The sequence below is a fragment of the Leptosomus discolor genome, chromosome 7, assembly GCF_034619465.1.
Source record: "Leptosomus discolor isolate bLepDis1 chromosome 7, bLepDis1.hap2, whole genome shotgun sequence".
NCBI lineage: Eukaryota > Metazoa > Chordata > Aves > Leptosomiformes > Leptosomidae > Leptosomus > Leptosomus discolor.
In genome coordinates this window covers 9,338,119-9,359,577 of record NC_141397.1, presented here as the reverse complement: position 1 = coordinate 9,359,577, position 21,459 = coordinate 9,338,119, and positions in this window count along the sequence as shown.

The window sequence follows — 21,459 nt, the reverse complement described above, 5'->3', positions numbered from 1 at the left end:
TTGTGTTTGGAGCCATTCTGTAAATTCTTACAAAAAGTTCCACTCTCCTTCTGTTTTGAAACACTGAAAATCATCCAGTTCCTACCATAAAACATATTAAGCTTAAATAACATAGACAAAACCTACTTTGGATACATAATTATCAATATAATCTCAATGCAACAAATACTGGCATTTTTTAATTGATGAAACAAACCTTACACCTAAAGTTACAGACATAGGCTCTGGTGTATCAGTGAGACTGAGTGACCCTGGGTCTCAGTGATCTTAATGGGTGTTTTACAAGTGGTTTCCAGAGTCAGGGCCTCCTGCACCTTTGATGGCACCTGTTGATGATTACTCCACACAGGTGCTTGCCCAGAGTTGCTGTCCTCATGCAAAGCAGGGAGGGATTTGTATTCTGGCAAATGGCAGAGCTGTAAAGGGGAATAAGAAGGCAGCAAGGGTAGTTGGAAAGAAATGAGTAAGACTGGGAAGAGCTGATGAAGAAAGTTGGGAAGAACTGAATGGACTTAAAGAATGCAGGCTGGGAGAGAGAGCAGAAAGACACTGGCATAGCTCAAGTATGGCAGCACTTAGACACTCGTATTTTTTCTTTTACAAATACTATGGGCTTGCAGATGTGTAACTCCTAGCTATGCTATAGCTAAGCAATCAAGGGCTTGAAGAGTATTTAACTACATACAGAGAGAAACACAGGAGTCGCAAAGCTCTGAGCAGGTATAAATGCCAGGTACTGTACTGGTTGGAAAAAAGGGAAAAGGAACATGACAGTGAAATTTTGCCTATGTTTTAGTGTCATGACATTTAAATATTCAACAGACAGCTGTTTAGCCTATAGATTTCAGGCTACACTAAGAACAAGAAGACTTCCAAGGTATCAACACATTAAAGGTAAGATAATATTGATTTACAAGGAGCATAAATGTGAAAGAAAATTCAAGTTATTTATTAATCATAATATATATGATTGCATTAAATGGGCATGATATTTGCCTTAATTAAAACTAAATTATCGTGATTAACTTTGGACACAATATTATTTATAGCACACTTTCTGTGGTAGGCAGAGCATTAAAGCTGTTCTTTATTTTTACAGATACACGTAATGAAATCTTCTCACTGAAGCAAAGTAAGTTTGTGTGCACCAGTGATCCTAAACATTCCATAATAGCCCATTAATAGTCCTTGTTTTAAATAAAATAACAAGATCAGTCTCCTAGTACAGGAAAAGTGCTAAAAATTTGAGCCCTGGGAAGAAAAGATTGATGTGGTACTAGAGACCTGGAAATGGCGGATTTTATCAGTTGATGTTGCCTGTTCTCTTGCAGTCAAAGTGTGTCACTAAAGGTTTCCATAGATGAGCAAACCTTCCAGAAATGCTGAATCTTTAGGACTGGAAGTTCAGTTAGATAAGCAGTGTATAATTATTCAGTAGTCACATGAATTTATCTCAACCTCTTTGGGGAGAAAAGGTGGCTGTTAATCTCACAAAATCAGGCTCACACACACTTTACAGTATTGCTGATTTCAATCTGCTTAGCAATACTCTCAGAAAAGCTTCTCATTCTGCTTTAATACATCACACCAATACCCACACTTCCAAACTTTTATGCGTCCCTTTCAGTAATTTTATTTGCCTCCCCCTGTATATACCAGTAAAAATTGAACAGAACACCCTCTAATCCTAAAGCAACCGCCCCTTTCTGTCCACTCAGCAGTGGTACCGTTTTCAAGAGCATTCTTGCGAGTCCAGCAAGCATTAAGCAGGTCTGTAATACTCAAGCAAAAAGTAGGGCTCTGGCTAAGTATGAACTACGTGAAACCAGAAGAAAAAAGAAAAACCTAATGGACCAAACGAAAGGCCCATCTATCTTGTCCTCAATGGCATCTAAAAGCAGATTCCTAAAACTACCAGAATAGGAAAAGTGTGCCATGCTATTTTCCCAGTATACGGTTCCCAAACACTGTAAAACTGTGGTTTAGGGACATCCTAACCAGAGTCAAGGTTTTGTGTATTATAGTAAATGTTGAGCATCATCAGCCGCCTGTGGTGAGTCCCACAGCGCTCCTGCTGCGGATTGCAGGACAGGAACGGCAGCCATCCGCTGGCACTGTCCCTCTGTTACCCCTTTGACATGACTACCTGTGCCTGTACGTCACCTTTCCCTGCAGCACCGTGACAGCCCAGCGTTGATGCCAGGGAGATGGGTGGTCTTCACACACCAAGGCAGTGAGTGCCTTCACATGTCACGGCGGCGTCACATCGCAGGCACTAAGCTACCACATCAAACCACTGACCTGTCTGCGTGGCACCTCCTGCCCTCCAGCATGGAAAGGGAAAGGCAGCTCTCCTTGACGTGAGCTACTTCTGGCAATGCACGAACGGCTCCTGTACAACTGCTTGAGTGTGAGCTGCAGACTCAAGGTGTAAAACAAGTAAATTCTTTGCTGTTTAAAGCAATGTTGTACATAGCTTCACTTCAAAGGCCCTGCAAGCATTTGACTCACAACATGTGACTGGAAACCAGAAAAATAAAACCTGATTTCAGTGGAAGCTTATAATGAAAGTTGTTGTTTTTCTTTTCTGAAAACACAGCCAGAGAAACTTCTGAAATGCTGCAACATGGTCAGAGCAGCATCAGCAATTGTCCTGAGGACACACAGTACAATGCACAGTTTTGACAGGAACATGATACTCAAATAAGCGACAAAACCAAACCCAGTATTTGCAACTGTAATGGCATTTGTTTTTCTACACCTTCTTCCCTTTCCCACTCCCCCAGGACAACAGAAAAACAAAGACAGATTAGTAGGATGGAGATCAGAATGCTACCTCTGGCAACAAGTCTACTGCTGAGACCAAAGTCAGTAAGGAACAGCTTGCAAGAAGATAGTGCTTTAAAGCAAATGCATCAAGTGTTTCTAACAGAAACAAAAAATTCTCCACACTGAAAGGAAGTGATTTTTCATTCGCATGAGATGAGAAAGTTGGCAAAGCTGTCTTGACCTAAAGACAACCAGAATTATTAGAATTAACCATTCTCTGCTTCAGTGTACACCTTGACTTCCTCCCCTTCAACGGGAGGAAAAGTGGGAGAAGTCCGGACAGGCTACACTGTAAGATTGTGCTGAGTGATTCTGTCTGAAACTGAAACAATAAAGACTTGCCTGAAACACAAGAGATATCAGAGGCTGATGGGATTGTGCCAAGGAGTGAAGAAATCCAATCACACTCACATGGAGAACTGTCACACATCTTACCTGCAGGGAATAAATCAGAGAGGCAGATATAAGAAAGACATCTGCAAAGGCTTCTGAAAAACCCTATGTGTGTTCATTCACAGAATATTACCACTTACTGATATGTGCACCAAAGTGAATCTGCTTACGTCCAAGGCACTGCAGCTGAAAAACATCGTTATGCTTAAAATGTGGATATTATACACAAAAAATCCCACTTTCTCCCCTAGCAGATTCACAGTCCAAGCACAGCCAGAATCACTTTGCCTTCCTGTCCTACAACATTGGCACAGCTGAGTTAACTTTCTCCCATATGGATTCATAATTTTGTATGTGTTGAATGCTTTATTACTTGTCATGGCATGCAGCACAGGAAACCTTAACTGCCAAAGTGACAGCACATTTTAAAAGCAGATCTAGGTTTTGAGACAAGGGTGATAGATTGATTAATTTCAGGGTAATATGGGATGGGATTCACCTCTGCTCGCTTTTGCTAGCCAAAAAGTAAGCTCTTGCTTTAAGAATTGGTCCAGGCTCTCCTGATCATCAAAAAAAAAAAAAAACAACCAAATACAAAACCCCAAACAGGTGGCTGCAGAGAAATTCGCCTAAGATAAATGTCCATCACAACTGGGAACCCACCAGGAGATGCTCCTCTCTCCCTGTCGTTTTAAAACATACAGATCATAGACTACCCAATCATGCATAGTCAAAGACATCAAAGAACAAACTACACGTTGGTGACAGGGAATCCTTCGCCATCACAAGGGCTTGGATACCATAGAGGACCCCAACAGTTGTCCATACTAGAGATCATTCTTCATTTATACCCTGACACGCACTTTTGAAATGACAGGTCTAGGATTTAGGAGAGGTAACACCGTACCAACTGTACTGGTCTCAAAGAGCAGGGACACAGGGAAATGTCTCGATACGCTTCTAAAAAAATGTCCAAACAGTCTTAGCCATGCACTGGCCTTAGCAGTTTGTGTCTTGGCTAACAGCTTTTGACTCCTGCTGAATGGATGAGTTCCATCAAATAAACTCCATGTTCAGCCATTAATTCAATAACTCTGACATCAGGAAATAAATGTTTATCCATTATTCGGTGGTTTTTTCCCTTGCACACTGGTGCGGTTTGGAGCAAAAGAGCATGACAGCTGTAACCATAAGGGCAGGCTTATTTTGTATATGACAAGCATAATATGAATATGGATTACAAACACTAGCATTGAAACATACCTTCTAAAGTTCTTAGACTGTTTAAACTAATCATTTATTTCATATTTTAGTTCTAATTGTCTCCTCTTAATCCACTCACACAACTTTCTGTCAGACACTGAGGCCCTGGTAAAGTCATTTAATATGCCTCTTCAACAAACACGACTGGAAATAGATTCTACCTCATTTAAGTATGTTTACTCTTTTTTCCTTTGCTTGCATTTTGACAGTATGTTCTTATTTACTAATATCATACATTATTTTATTGAAATTAGCAGTGATATTATTTATGCAAATAAAAGCAATTGAGAAAGATGTGATATGGTGCCCCTCATTCTGGTGCTGTGCTGCCTGTAGCCTCACCTATTAATTGTCGCCTGCTGAGAGACTGCATAAGTAAATATGAAGTTACCCACTTTGTATGCATCGTGATTATATTTGAGTTTAAGATCTTGTGGAAATGCATTTATTTCTACACTCTCCCATGAGAGAAGGAACAGACTTTAATACTTTTGGCTCCCTTTATGCATTACACTAACCTCCACCCAAAGCAAGGGAAGACAAAGGGCTTTACAAGAGCTGGAATGTTTGAATAGGAACCAAACTCTGGGATGCATCAGTGTGGGTCGGGTGAAGAGATCAGCTGCAGGCGGGAAGCCAAAGGGGACATGCTGCCAGCCATGCTACACGTACAATACCAGGGCTCTGCTGATAGCTGGAGGGATGGTCTTCAGCGAAGACCACAAATCAGGTGCTGACCCTGCTCAGATTTTCCAAAGCTTCAAGCAATAACTTCATGGGAGATTATTCTGGTACAGCTTTTGGCCTTTGCTCTGCAAAATGCACCTGGCAAAGCACAGACTTTCTACACAGCGTGCCCATCCTTTGAATCTTGAAAGGTCTGGATGTGTGATAGCGCTGTTGTTGTTTATATAGGCTTGATCCTTTCATTCCCATTTGTTGCCCATGTGTGTTTGAAACAACTGATGGAATTAAGCTGTCATTTGCCAGCACTTTGCACAACCCCCTCAACAATTTCCTGGCCGCCTGGCCTGCACTGATTCAGAAATCAGTGCAGAACATTGAGGAGGAGGAAGACAGACATCCAAGATCCTTCTAAGGTGCCCATCCCCACAGTATTTGTCTGCAACCATATAAAGTACACACGTCTGTGAAATTATCTGTATATCTGTTTCTGGGCACATAAGAACTTGCCAAACCTGTGATCATTTACACACTTCAGTATGTTCAAATGGAACCTATAAAACATTGTTCTTGAGAAATAAAATCTCAAATGCACAGTGCAATTCCCCAAATCTTACTTGTTTGTTTCAAAGCAGACTTGATAGATATTTGTAAAACCAGAAAAATTTTCTCCAGTTATAAGAATTGACATGATCACTAAATACATTTCAAAGATTTTCTGTCATTTGCTTAGATAGGTGTTCTGTATTTTTCTTATGCTCTTAATTGTTCAGAGCAGTTCCCCATTTCTCAGAAATTTCCAGACAATTCTTTTTTTGCCAAGCAGAAGAAAATCACATTCAAAAGATGATCCATTATTTAAAGGCATTAGATCAAACCAATCCCTGCTGTAACTTTCCCAAACTCAGTGGTGCTATTGAATTGTAGTAGCTTCACCATTGTGATGAATTAGTACATGTGCTTTTAATGTACTGACCTTGCAATGCAAAATTAATATGACATTACTTTTGCATTGTCACAATGATATTATTATTGAGTTTATATTCCCAGGTTTTAGACTTTACTTTCTTTAGTACAGGTGACAGCAATATGTGGGCAAAAGTCAAACAAAATTTCTCCCAAACCCAACTAGATAGTTGGAAACACACAGGAAAACCTTTGGTAGTATTGGCTTATCTTGGGGTTATAGCTGCTTTCAGTACTGGAAAAGACCATAATTCATCTGCCACTCAGGCTATATAGCTACTAATGGAAATAGTTTTAAATGTGTTGCAACAGGACATGCTAGCTTATCTAATTACAGAGTGGCCACCTGCTCAGCTCGTATCAGGGGCAGGACTCTCATCAGTTATGTTTAAAAAACAGTCTCAGATACGTTTTCAGGTGAAGCTTTTATCTTAGTGTTTACTGTGTTTGAAACCAGCATTTTCAGCATGTTTTCTGCCTCCAGAAGAGCTTAACATGCCCACCCAGTCCTGAGGTGGATGATAAAAGTACAGAACAGGAAACAAGCAAAAAGGAGCATCTTGGAGGCTGTTTGCCCAGTTCTATGTATTTTCTGGAAGTCGTACATGTGTAGAGTTGGTCCCTGCCCTTCTAGGGAGCTGGAAGAAGAGTAAGATAACCCAAGTCCAGTTATGTACTGCAGAGAATCCATCCAAAGGGGCAGTCTCATTACAGTGTGGCATCAGAATACGACTGGGAAAGTTTTTTAGTCCTGTTCAGCTTTTAGGGACAAATTATTCCCATGATAGACTCCCAAAGTCTCATTTATCAGCAACCTTGATTGCTGGTATGATATAACAGTGCTAGTACAGGTCAGACTTGCTCTGGGTGTATTTCACTGAAACCATATTTGTTTATTATCTTGTCTGTGCTGCTCATTACTGAAGTATCCAAGCATCTCATAAACAGCAGTGAATTCACCTCCACAGTGCCCTGTGAAGGGGGAAAGTGCTGGTCTTGTGTTTGGCAGAGGAATGACTAAAACCAGGGGAGATGAAGAATCTTTGCAAAGGGAGCCCTGGCAGGAGTGGGAACAATGACTCTGAGTGGCTTAATTTGCCAGGGAAAAATACAGCCCCGTTCCCCACTAAAAGCAAGTGCCCTGACAAAGTCAATAAGCAGTGCATTTTGAGCAAAAAAAAATTGCAGTATTTTCTGTAGCAGTTCAGTACACTTCCCCTACTGTATCACATTCTGCATGGACAGTGCACCTCCCCTGAAGCTGTTGCTACATGAGCGAGTGGTCCCCCAGGAACTGCACAGCCTCCACATCTGGCTCAATGACTTAGGCACCTATATCCCAGTCTATCAATATCAATTCCAGTTTAGGTGGAATTGAGACAGGACGACTTTTGGTTTTTTAAGTTTTCTAAATTAGAACTACTCCTGAGATCAGCGCTGGCGCCAGGATCAGATTTGTTGCATACCTCTGCAAGCTTGAGCACTGAACAGATAAAATCAAAGCTAAGATCACCTCAAATGAGGAGCTGCCTCTTCCTTGTAGCTCTGAGGGGCATTCTGCAATTTCTCTGTAATTTCTAGGGGACCAAGTTTACATTGTGGTAGGGCTAGTGTAAGAGTTGTACCTGTTGGTGATTCCAGAATTCCTCTCAGCTGACTTCAGCACTGCTGATAAAGGTGTAGTAGCTCTTGCATGCTAGCTTTTATTAAAAAAAAATATATTTCCAAAAGGAGAAAGTTGTGTCCACTAAATGAAAAAATAGTGATACTGCAGAGGATACTGTAAAATAAATTATCCTCCCTTGGAAAGTGTCTGGATGTCAGTCTTACATCACTTTATGTGAATTACCTATTTTGCAAGGTTTTTTTTTAAAGCATAACGCATGCAGTTTTCAATGGTTTAAAAAATTATGGTAGAATCATAGAACCATTTACGTTGGAAGAGACCTTTAAGGTCATGGTATGCAGCTGAAAAAAAAATCTGTGTGACAGTATGGATGAAGATAATTTTATTCTCATTGTGTTCAGACTCCAACAATATTGAGCTGCAACATAACAGACAGCATCCCAACACACTCTTCCCCATGCCACGGTGTCTGTGCAATCAACCACTAGCATCTGATCCAGCTTTCCTTGTTGGTTTTTTGTTTGGGTTCTCTAGGCATTCTTTACTCTTAAATCCAAAGCACTTCTAATAATTTTAACACAATTCAAAGGGTTTGTTTTTCATTCTTTAAACTAGTTGTTGCATCACTTATGCCAGCAAGAGTCTGTGCCTGGGCCTGATCAGCAGTCCTTGGGAAGGTACTGTCTTCATTGGGTTGTAGCCTGGGCCCATGTAACTTTAATAAAAGTATAACATCACCTACACACATGCTCCCATGAAACTATTGATGAACCTGCTCCAGGAACGGGTAGAGGGCAGAGGAAGACAAACCTCCGTGTTGCTTTTTGTCTCTGCTTTTATGTTGGCAGTTTAAATATTGAACATTACCAAGAAGGACCCTTCTGACAGGGAAACTACACCAGATGAAGTCTCAAGGTTAACCTTATTTTACAAACAGGTAGAGAGAAAAAAACACATAAACCTTTAAAAAAATAGCCCTGCTATCTAAAGCTACATACGCATTTCCAGAGATGAATTCTGCCTGCCGTACTGGAATAGCAAGGACAGAGTCACCACAGAATTTCCCCTCAGACCCTAGCTAGCTTGGAGATGTCCCTATGAATAAGTCAGGCGTTTTGAGGTCCACCGAGCTCATCTTTGAGAGTTGACTGTTCATGATTTGTGGAAGTGGGAACATGCAGGAAAATGACATACGGCCATGTAGTAGAAGTGGCCACATCTGCATTAGCAACTGTAATGATCCAGGGCAGTGCTTTGGCCATGAAGGCAAGATGCCAGCACAGCTTTTGTCCACACAGCTAAAACTGTTTTCTCATCCCTGAAACAGGGTAGTCTTGTCTGAACAGCCCCTTTCTGTTCTGGTCATCTCTGACAGGTGCCACCTCTTGCAAGCTTACCATTTACAGAAGTCTTGGCTTTTATTTGATTTATTGTTTCATTTATTCATTGCGATTACTTTTTAAGGAGGTTGCCAGCCCTCATAAGTCCAAATCACAGGGGGTAAAAGGATCAATGGACCAAATGTGGATGACCATTTGGAGATGTTCAAGGCCACACCAGCTACAAATCAATTGTTGCTAATTATAAAAGTGAAGGTCAAAATTAAAAATATTTTAAAAAGCCAAAAGAAAGAAAGTGGATGGAGATTTGAATGTAGATTATAAACTATGAATTTTAACACAAGAAAACTGGTAAGCGAAGCAAAAGAATGTAAATCTGCGGATAATAGTGCTAACAATAGTCAGAAAGACATTTTGAACATAAAGGGAACAAAAGGAATCCTAACCATGGAATGGGAAATAAAATTACCAAAAATAATCCAGAAAAGGCAGAAGTGTTCAATAAGTAACTGTTGTGTATTTGGCCAAGGATAAGATGATGTGATCACTTCATAAGAAAATCATGAAACAATTTTCACCCCAACTGTGCATCAGAAGTATGTCAAATAAGAGCTACTGATTTTAGACATATTTATAGCACTAGGTCTCAAAACGAGCATATGAGAGTTTAAAAGGAACTACATGAAAACCCCTCCAGACCATTAGTGTTGATTTTTCAATAACTATTGTAATACCAAGGAAGTTCCAGAAGACGAGAAAAAGTAACGTAACACTAGTATTAAAAAAAAATAGAGAGATAATAAATTATACAACTCAGGTAATTACAAGATTGTCAGACTAACACCAATCCCAGGCAAAAAAAAAGGAATGGCTGATAAAAGACCAAATTAATAAGGAATAAAAGGGAGGCAGTATAATTATCGTCACTCAGCAGGGATTTTTGGCAAATAGATCCTGCCAGACAAACTTGTTATCTTTCTCTGATGAGATTACAAGTTGGCTGATAGAGGTAATGGTGTCGCTATATTTGGACTTCTACAAGGCATTTTATGCAGTCAGTACCATATATTGCAAAAAACCATTGATCAAGAATGCTATGAATCAACATCGCACACATTAAATGCATTAAGACTGGCAAGCAGTTACATACCAGAACGCCACTGTAAAGATGTGTCTTTTTAGCGAGGTTCAGTGGGGATCCAGTCCTACATCAGTTAACGTTTTTGCCCGAGATGCGGCAGGAAGCATAAAGTCATCGCTGATGAGAACTGTAGATAACACAAAGACTGGGTGAGAAGTGCATAATTAAGATGATAGATGGCTGATGCAGAGGGATTTATGCTGCTTTATGACGCATCAGAGGTGATGTATGACATTACCGCACATCAAAAAGTACACACATGCTTTCTCCCACATATACATAGACCAGCAGGAAGACGCATAAAATGGGGAACGTAAAAGCAAACGCTCAATGCTTGGCCAAATTTTACCACACACAAAGGTGGGGAGAAGAAACAAACGTGGTATTAAGACCAGCTGGCGGTCATATGCCTAGAAACAAAGGCAGGCAGGCATCTCTGGGGACTCAATTTGGAGAAACAGTGTCCCTTATGAATAAGAGATCTCATCCAAGCAGGAACATAACTCCCAGGAAGGAACATGTGTTCTCAGTTCATTTCTGTGGCCAAAAAAGGAGCCCCAGATCTCCTAAAAAGATGAGTAACTGGTCCTGCTTTTGCAGAGTACATTGAAGTAATCGCGACTGGAATATTATGACCTGGAAAGGACATTGATAACTGAGAGGGATCAAGGCAGTGCTGAGAAAGATTAAAGAGCAAGAGGAAGCATCTGTTAGTAAGACTGCAGGAACTTAATCTATTTAGTCAATGAAAGAAAAGGTTAAAAGGTAATTTGATGAGTTTGTAAGTACCTACGAGGGAATACAACTTTGCTAATGGGTTATTCAGTTCAGCAGACAAAGAAAAGCAAGTAGATGAAAGTTAAGGCTAGAGATATTTACAATGGAAATGAGATGCAATATCTGGTTTTGGTAGAAAACAGTCTTTGAAGTACATTTTCTGGCAATGGCAATTTTTAAACAAAGACTAAATGTTGTTCAGGAGCCAGTACTCTAGATCAAACACGAATCAACTTAGGAGAGTCCTACAGCCTGTGATACACAAGAGGTCAGACCGTAGGACCTACTTCTGTCCTTACTACCTATTTATGTAGAAAAACTGAGTAGAACCGGCATCTCCCTGAGTCTGCAGAGAGCCTGAAACGAGAAATGAAAGCGGTCAGCCCTGCCACCAGGCTCAGCAACGTTAGCGCCAAGGCTCGCTGAGCTGCAGTGCCCAGTGCAACATCAGCAGAAAGTTGTAAATCTGACGGTAGGAAAGAGAAGCGGACAAGCATGGTCCTGCAGGTGTACCACAGTCAGTTGTTGAAGCAGTGAGCTGCTGGAGACCAGCAATCTACCACACCAGCGAAGCAATATAACATACTGGGGAAAGGAATAAAGCTACAGAATGGGATTCAATGATTCCTAAGACCCCAAGATGGTTTAGCCCTCCCTGGAAAGTGATGCTACAATGGGGCACTCACCCTTACAAATTCCCCTACAAGAACTGTGAATTCTGGATGCTAAATCCAATGTTCTTACTATCAACACCACTCTCATAGCACATGTGTGTAAGGAAAGGAAAATACTATTATTAGCCCTGTGAGAATAACATGCAGCAGATAAACAAAGCAGAAGAAACTAAAACCAACCTATAAATTACAAAAATATTTTTTCTGTTATCAAAAGGTACATGCACTGAAACGTATAGAATGTTTGTAGAAAGGGTGCAGTCACAGGAATCCTGGGAAGACAAATAAAAAGCAGCAGAAAGAGGAAAAATTCTTAATAGAAGCAGTTTGTAATAAAAGGAAAAGCCATATCTAAGACTGTTTTGTGTGGTATATAATTCAAGATTTAATCTAAATGTACCAATTTCCTTCACAAAACAACAGGTGCTATTCTAAACTGACAAATGGAGGAAAAACATTATCTGCCACCTACTGTTTCCTGCATTTTGATAGTTAAAAACCTTCACTTTATTGCAGAGTGCTTTAATTTAAGCCTTATGTTTTCAATTTCTCTCAGATCAAGCTCCTCATCTCCCTGAATTCTCCATAGATTCGAGGCTGGCGTGAGAATAACAGAGGCAATCACTCGTTCTTAACAATGGCAAATACAAAACAAGCAGGAAAGAGACACACTCCTTGCCAGGCCTTGTAGTTACAAATTTGGCTTGGTTCAGGCAGTTCAACTCAATCCAGATTTTTCTGTTAAGTGTTGAAGGTCCAAATCCAACAGAGAAATGTTGCTGGAATTATCCAAAGGATGAATTCGACCCAGACAGCTTAATGCCTGTGTGTTTCTCATGTGCATGTCTCTGTTTGGACTTGTCACGCAGGAAGTGAATGCACAGATTATAAACCACCAACAAAAGCATTTTATGAGGAGCAGCTGGAAATTTTTGCCAGTTCCAAACACACTGCAGGTATGGGTCTTTTCAGTCAACGTGCAGACTTGGTTTTGGCTTTTGTGCTAAATGCTTCAATGCATGGGCCCAATCCAGTTATACTTTTTACTTCTTTCCTTTGGTTCTGTTTGATTAATTTTTTTCTGCAGCCCCACCACAGGGAAAGCCTCCCTTACCCTTGCTGCAGCAGTGCCCAGTGAAATGGCTGATGTGAGCAAAATGATCACTAAACTGGTGTCCACAAGGAAGAACTTGATTCAAAAGTAGGCGGTAGATACCCCCAAAAAAGGGCATTTCCAGAGCAGTACCAGGCTCCAGAAATGTGCAGAGGATGAGGTGAGCCAGAGGCATCCTCCAGCCCAGAAGCATATGTCACCATACCTTCAATTCAGGATGTTTGGTGTTGCAAACGCTTAGGTGCAAGCAAAAATACAGCCAAGATACAGAGATACAAAGTGAAGATGGGGTAAAAAGAACTAGACTTTATCAAAGGCAAAGCCAACTTTAGTCATGTTAAATTTGCCTACACCTTTTCTAGACTTGCACATTGCACAAGTGTGGGCTTATGTATGCACTCTTCAGCACAAACAGCGTAAAAGTTCTGCTGGATGCATAAAAGTGCCGTGATTCCCTCCAGTGCACAAGCTATTTCTTTAGGCTCTTTCAGATCCTTTTTGACATCTTTACTCTGTATCTTGGACCAAGAAGAAAAAAAAAAATTTTTTGGGTAGCACTTATGTATTTGGTGGAAAGAAATTGCATTTTTCTTCTAGCCCAATCAACCATATAAATTACCTCCTGGATAAGAACTTCACAAAATCAATTAATGAATAATTATTTTTTGACTAATAGTTCTGTCTTTTAAATGCAGGGGTAAGAAAGGCTATGATATTTAAGGAAGTGATCAATTTCCACAGTATTAACAGGTAATTCAAAGGTGTGGTTCAGCTCCTTCATTTGTTAACACTCTGAGAGACTGAGGGATGATTCAGCTCTGCGTACTACTAGAATCTTTTCTAAGTTCATACGTGGTCCTTGGTACAATTCCATTCCATTCAAACTTTGGAGAATTTCTTTATCTGTCCTTTTTTAGGCTAAAAGTATCTATAAACCTCTCTATAGTAAGTCTTAGAAAATATGAACGTGAAACAGGGAGGGAACTTTCTTCTTTCTGTTTTTGCAGCATACAAATCTCCTCATTTTAGTTCAGTGTGGGTTAGTCAAACCTTCTCCCTTGATTTTCGGGAAGGAAGTGATTTTGAGTAATTCACATCCTTCAGGTCTCTTGCTAAACGAAGTCTGGGGAGCTGTAGATGAAGCTATAGTCTCCCCATAGGAGAAGTATCACTGCTCCTATAGCTCTACTGAGCTCCCCTATAGTGATGCCACCCTGGGACCTCATTATCCACCTGTGGCTGAAAGCGGCCATGAACTGAGGCAGATGGTAAGCTAACATTACAGATTTCAGAGGCCACAATCTGAAAAAACAGGGTAGTGAGTGCACGGACAGCTCCATCAATAGTCATTACAATGAGGGTACCTAACTGATTCTGGGAAATTATATTCAAATATTTAAACAAGACTCTTACCATCCATAATGACCGTAAAAACCCCTACAATGAAGCACTACCCACTTGTAATTGCTGATTATATGCTGGGGTTTTCAACTGAGGCTTTTTCCTTATTTGCCTTATTATCACAAAATTGGGCAGAGATAGTTAATATAATGCACACACAAAAAATTAGACCGCGCACAGAGCAAGCTGTACTTTCCTTCCTCATTTTTAGGTGTATTAGAGATAACACTAAGCAATTTCATGTTAAGGCAGAGCAAGGCATAATTGAATACATTTTCTCTCATGTTGTGCATTGTTTTATACAGCAAAAATACAAAGAACAGGTTTTCATTAATAAAAATAAAGATCACTTCATTAATGTCTTAAAACCACTGTAAGCACAGAGGCGTATGTCTACCTGCCCAAATTCTCTGGGTTTTGGGTTTTTTTTTCCTCCTCATAGCTCAGACACCCACATAGTTAAGAAATAGTTTGGAAAACAGCTGTGCTTGTAAAACGTCTCTCCTCCCAGGACAGAGAGCTGTTTACATTATAGCAATGTTTACCCAAACAAAGTTCTGTGACACTTAAGACATACAGTGCATGAGCGATGGTATCCTGCCATCTACCTGCAAGATGCATGAAGACAAGGCTGCGGTCCTGGTGCTGCAGGAACCCACTTTCACTCTTACTTTCAAAGGCAGCCTGCAAGAACAGAGGGGAGGTAGGTTTAACTTTTTTATATCTGCTTGCTCCCAGTCCTGGCCTAAAGGGTCTCCATGTTCTTTCTCAGAGACCTGTGGAGTGGGAGGCTAGGGTAGAAACCACAGGCTCCCCATGTGCTTTCTTCTCTGGACTGAATGTTAACCTTTCAATCAACATCTTAATGCCAACAGTTGGGTTCCAAGGTTGCAACTGGCAGACTGCAAGCTCTTTCTGTTGCACAAGAGTATCTGCAGGACAGATGTTTTTGGGTATAATAATACCAGAACTTCTTTTCAGTGAGTGTTCATGAGCTGTTTGCTGGATGGTAGCCCTGGAGTGTGCCTCCAGGTTCAGCTCAAATAAAGGAGAGAAATGGGGTGCTTCAGCAATGTCCACAGAAAAATGCAGGAATGGCCAAATCCTCAGCATGAGAAAAGAGAAGAAAACACAGGCATTTGGTCTTAATCAACGTGTTTCCATTGGGAGCTCTCTGCATCATTGTCTTAACTGTCCTCTACCCACTCTGACCCAAATCAAGTGGCTGGAGAACTAAAACCTTCAACCTAAACAAAGTCTCTGTGAAGCTTGGGCCAAGCATGACACCAAGCGCAGCCCCAGCTCTCTGGGTAGCCCATGCTGAGAGCCAGCAGAGAGGTGCAGGCAGAAAGCAGGGAAGTACAGGTGCTGTTTCCCTCCAGTCACTAGTCATGAACTCATGAGCAGGAGAGGAAAGGAAAAGTTCACCCTCACAAGGGCTGCAGTAACTTGTTTCTCCTTCCTCCTGACTTGAGAAAGAAGGATCTGTGCCCGAGAAGAAAGGCTAGGAGAAAATGGGTAGTGTTTGTATGTGGATGAATGGTAAATAGATCCCTTCCCTCTTTAGGATGGGCAGCCATTTTGCTGGCCTCTATTGAGTCTCTTCGCTGGACAAAACTATTATTTGAAAGGGGTCCTCAAATGCCACAACGGGATGTGCACTGTCTGTGCCTCTTCCTGAGCTATCTCAGCTGGTTTCCAGCCTCTTGTCTACCTATTTTTCTTGATCTCTTTCACAGTTACCTGCATAAACAAACATGTTTTGCCGAACACTGAGCGTGATTTCACTTCAGGGAAATATTTCTCATATGCTTCCTATTGATTCTGTGGAGGAAAAGAAGAGAGACTATGTTATTTAGTATCCATGCACTGAAAGTAACCGAATTCTTCTTACAAGTATAATTTCAGTCAAACAAGTATTCTGAAGGCTAGATAAAATTCTGTTGTTTAGATTTATTTAAACACGCATTGGCATACTAGTATGTCTGCATTAATAACATATAGGAAAAACTAGTACATTTGGCAGTAAAATGTTCTAGAAAGCTGCTAATAAAAAATAAGTTAGCATAATATAGCCATTCTAATTTAATAATCTTCAGCATTTTATGTTATACAGCACAGTAAGCAAGCCTCGTTTGTTGCTTACGCATACACATTTTATACATATGAATATATTTGACAGCAGTTTATATGCACAGCTATGTTCTTTCCTAAGGATTCATACATCAAATTATATTCAAATTATATCTGGCTCCAAAAAAAAACCCTGCTGGGATATTCAGCAACTAAATGAGTTCATTCAGAACTATTAGTGATCCTTTTCAAACAGGAGTTACAGAAGTAAGGGAATACACATATTTTGTGTGATTAATCGGGACATTTTATTTGCTGGTGCTTCTTAGAATAGCTAATTGGTTTTCCAGCATCTTGGTTAGCTGTGCATTTACAAAGGGCAACTCACTGACCCTGCACAGTCAGACATCATTATTTTTAATCAGACCAGTCAGTTTCTAGGGTAAATTACAAATCCATCGAATATTTCTGTTTGTTGTGCCAGTCAGGGAGCTCATACATTTGACCCAAATGGAACCTCATTCGCTTTCTGGCACTAAGAGATAAAAACTGAATTGAATTTCTTATTTGTTTGATGGTGTCTTTTAGAAAAATTGCCACCTGCCTTTTTGTTTGGAAGAAGTCTTTCTTTTTTCTTTTTTCTTTTTTCTTTTTTTTTTTTTTTGTTTAAAGTGAGAAGAAAATACACTTCTGATAATACCTGTGAGTATCGCCCTACCTCTCAGAAAGATACCACTAGAAAGGGCAAACTTAGCCTTGACTAGCTGACATATTTGAAATAAAATATTGCTCTAATCATCTCTTTAAACTTTGGTGGAGTGAAATAGGTCAGGAATAGATTTTGGCTTGGAGCAGGCATGTCTGCCTGCAAAAGTGTGTGATGTCATCTCTTCCGCTTTCAGGTACAGTTATCCTGGTATTTTGGCTCAACGTCAAGTCAGACATTTGATCTCTTCCTGGAAGCAAACAAGCGGAGGAAATGAAAACATCCTTCAAAACTGTTCAAGTCAACAGCAAACCTCCTCCTTCCCTCCCTCTTCCCACTTACCCCTCATTTCCTCTCTCAAAGAATAACAAGGGAAGAAATTATGATGAAGGCAGTTATTTGTTAGGCAAAAAATGACCAAAACCTCCCGTTTATGATGCTAACCTTGAAATAAAAATAATAGTAATCATGTGTTAGGAGTCAGCTATTTCTCCTCAAGCAACCTGGTATGGTTTTTTCAACACTTGGTTTAAAACATCTACAGATTTTCTCTGAGCATATCAAGTAACCCTTGGAAAGAAAATGCTATTGTATGAGGAAGATTATGTTGGTCAACAATCAGAAGGCCAGGAACACCCAAGTGGAGGTTTTGCTTTTGCAGCTCACACACATGCAAGGCATTCCCTTCACTTTCTCCCATTTCACAATCAGTGTATGTAACGCAGGCGTTTGTGGCAAGGTGTGATGTCTGTGTTCCCAGGAGTTAGGACATCAGCATGCTTGCTATTTATGGATCCCTGAGCACAGGAGAATCGGAAACCCGAACTTTAAGCTCTCAGTCAAAGAAAAGACACCAAAGTATTTTGACTGTTTGTGGATGCCTCAGCCATAACATTACGTGCAGCCACATTAGCGTCCCAGAGAGAGCTACGCAACGCACCAGGGAAAGGAAAGACATATCGCCAGCACTGTAACCTGTGTAGGAACCTAACTCAGCCACCAAGATGTCTGTGCTGCAGAAGCCTTGCCCCAGCCGTGCAGTGATCAAGGAAGGCCACATGGAGAAAGGCAGACACACCTCTGCAGGTAGTCAGGGCCACCCCAGTTAGAGGTTCACCTCTCTTCACTGACTTTATAGAGGTTAGCCTTGAGGTTGTCATCTTCCACCTTCAGAATTTAAGAAAACTGGACTGCCCAGCTTATTGTTCTAGTAAACTAATACTTCCCTCTGCCCCACCCTCTTCACTGAGGTATGCTGAGGATTAGCCACTTATGAGCAGAACACAAGGCTTCTTATGCCAGGGTAAACTCTTCCAGGGCTTTTAAAATGTTCACGTTTCTTCAGAACCTGTCTTCTCTGTGTAGGCCAGGAGAAGCTGCTATGTTAGAGACGGGTATTACTGCCTGTGATATGGATTAATTAGAGCCAAAGGCCAGATCCCAGTTTCCCAGGGAGACAAGATGGCCCAGTTACCTGGGCATTAGCCTGGGGTTTAGGGTGCTGGTCTTCTGTCTTGGTTTGAAAAAGACAGGTGTCTGTGGAGGAAGGCAGGAGCCTCCCTTGAAATGGAGAGTGCAACCCCCTTCCCTCCAAACTATTATAATTTTGAAATTAACGGGCCTTCAGGCAAGATATGGGGAATAGGAATAACAGTTCTTTACTAATATATATATATATATAACACAAGGCAGGGAAAAAACAAACAACCCACTGGTTTACACTGACAGAGTCAGGAATACAACCTGACACCCTGTTAGGGTGGCAGTAGCAGTCCGATAAGATGATGGCTGCAGTCCTCCTAAAGTGATGGGTGTAGTTCTGTGGAAGCAGCAATCAGGTAAAAGAGTCTGGTCTTCCTCCGAAGGTCCAGTGGTCGGCAGGTAGCTCTCGTCCTCTGGAACTCAGGTGGGGGGAAAAGCTCCTCTGGGAATCCAGTGGAAGAAAGGTGGCTAGGGTGTTCAAAATCTCCGTTTTTATTTGGCATGGACTGCTTGGCTCCTTCCCCCCCCCTCCCCGGGCGGAGTATCTCACAATGGGATGGGGAGTCGTGAGGCAGTTCCTTGATGGGCCATTAACAGGAGATAGCCCAGGAGCGAGTTACCGATGGGTCAGGCGATAAGGCATTGTTGTGCCCATTGACAGGAGATAGTCCAGAGGGGGGAGGCAGGGAGCACCGCCCCACCTGGTCTCAACAGCTCCTGAAGATGGTAATAGAATATATTTTTTTTCTTTTGGCACATTTTACACTGTAACCCAGGACATAATCCACCCCTTATTCTATTACCATCTACACCATACCCAACCCAATGCCCCCTTACAGATACATATATACATATATACACAATGAAACCTTACACAGAGTTCTCACTTAAAATTAGGTCTCCTTGTGGTACACAACGGGTTTCCCCATTTTTCTGCATTACCCACCAAGTGTAACCAGGTCCTTGAGCAAAAACAACCCCACGGAGGGGTGTGCCTTTGCCTGATGTGGGATTAATCCAAACAGTCTTTCCTAACATACCTCTCGTGTGTACCACAGGGACTTTATCTCCGTCCACTGTGTGCAAGGGTCCAGACTGGGCGGGACCAGCTCGATTGATGGACCCTCGGGTATTGACCATCCAGGTGGCCTTTGCTAAGTTCAGTTCCCAATTTTTGAAAGTCCCCCCTCCAAGTGCTTTTAGGGTAGTCTTAAGTAGCCCGTTGCACCGTTCAACTTTCCCGGCAGCTGGTGCATGATAAGGGATATGATATATCCATTCGATTCCATGTTCTCTGGCCCAAGTGCTTATGAGGCTGTTCTTGAAATGTGTCCCGTTGTCTGACTCGATTCTCTCAGGGGTGCCATGTCTCCAAAGAACTTGCTTTTCCAGGCCCAAGATGGTGTTCCGGGCAGTAGCATGAGGCACAGGGTAGGTCTCCAGCCACCCAGTGGTTGCTTCCACCATGGTCAGCACGTAGCGCTTGCCTTGACGGGTTTGGGGAAGAGTGATGTAGTCAATTTGCCAGGCTTCCCCATACCTGTACTTCGACCATCGTCCACCGTACCACAGAGGCTTCACCCGCTTGGCCTGCTTGATTGCAGCGCAGGTCTCACAGTCTTGGATAACCTGGGAGATACTGTTCATGGTTAGATCCACCCCTCGGTCCCGTGCCCATTTATAAGTGGCCTCTCTGCCTTGATGGCCTGAGGCATCATGGGCCCATCGAGCTAAGAACAACTCTCCTTTATGTTGCCAATCTAAGTCTATCTGGGACACCTCTATTTTTGCAGCCTGATCTACCTGTTCATTGTTACGATGTTCTTCGTTAGCCCGACTCCTGGGGACATGAGCATCTACATGACGGACCCTCACAGGTAGCTTCTTTACCCGAGTGGCAATATCTTTCCACTCATCAGCAGCCCAAATTGGTTTTCCCCTACGCTGCCAGTTGGCCTTTTTCCACCTTTCCAGCCAGCCCCACAGAGCATTGGCTACCATCCATGAATCAGTATAAAGGTAGAGCTTTGGCCACTTCTCTCTTTCAGCAATGTCCAGGGCCAGTTGAACGGCTTTGAGTTCAGCAAGTTGACTTGATCCACCTTCTCCTTCAGTAGCTTGTGCGACCTGTCGTGTGGGGCTCCATACGGCTGCTTTCCACTTCCGGTTCATCCCTACGATGCGACAGGAACCGTCAGTGAAAAGAGCATATCGTGTTTCCTCTGCTGGTAGTTGGTTGTACGGTGGAGCTTCTTCAGCCCGCGTCACTTGTTCCTGCTCCTCTTCGTCAGTGAGGCCAAAGTCTTCACCTTCCGGCCAGTTCGTAATTATCTCCAAAATCCCAGGGCGATTTGGGTTTCCAATACGGGCGCGCTGTGTGATGAGGGCAATCCATTTGCTCCATGTGGCGTCAGTGGCGTGGTGGGTGGAGGGAACCTTTCCTTTAAACATCCACCCCAGCACCGGTAGTCGGGGTGCCAGGAGGAGTTGTGCTTCGGTGCCAATCACTTCCGAGGCAGCTTGGACTCCTTCATAGGCTGCTAGGATTTCCTTCTCTGTGGGAGTGTAGTTGGCCTCAGACCCTCTATAACTTCGACTCCAGAATCCCAGTGGTCGGCCACGAGTCTCTCCAGGCACCTTCTGCCAAAGGCTCCAGGACAAACCATTGTTCCCGGCCGCAGAGTAGAGCACGTTCCTCACCTCTGGTCCCGTCCTGACTGGGCCAAGGGCTAGCGCATGAGCGATCTCCCGCTTGATTTGGGCAAAAGCTTGTTGCTGTTCAGGGCCCCAGTGGAAATCGTTCTTCTTGCGGGTAACCAGGTACAGAGGGCTCACAATCTGGCTGTACTCAGGAATGTGCATTCTCCAAAAACCTATGGCGCCTAGGAAAGCCTGTGTTTCCTTCTTGCTGGTTGGTGGAGACATCGCAGTGATCTTATTGATGACCTCGGTGGGGATCTGACGCCGTCCGTCTTGCCACTTTACCCCC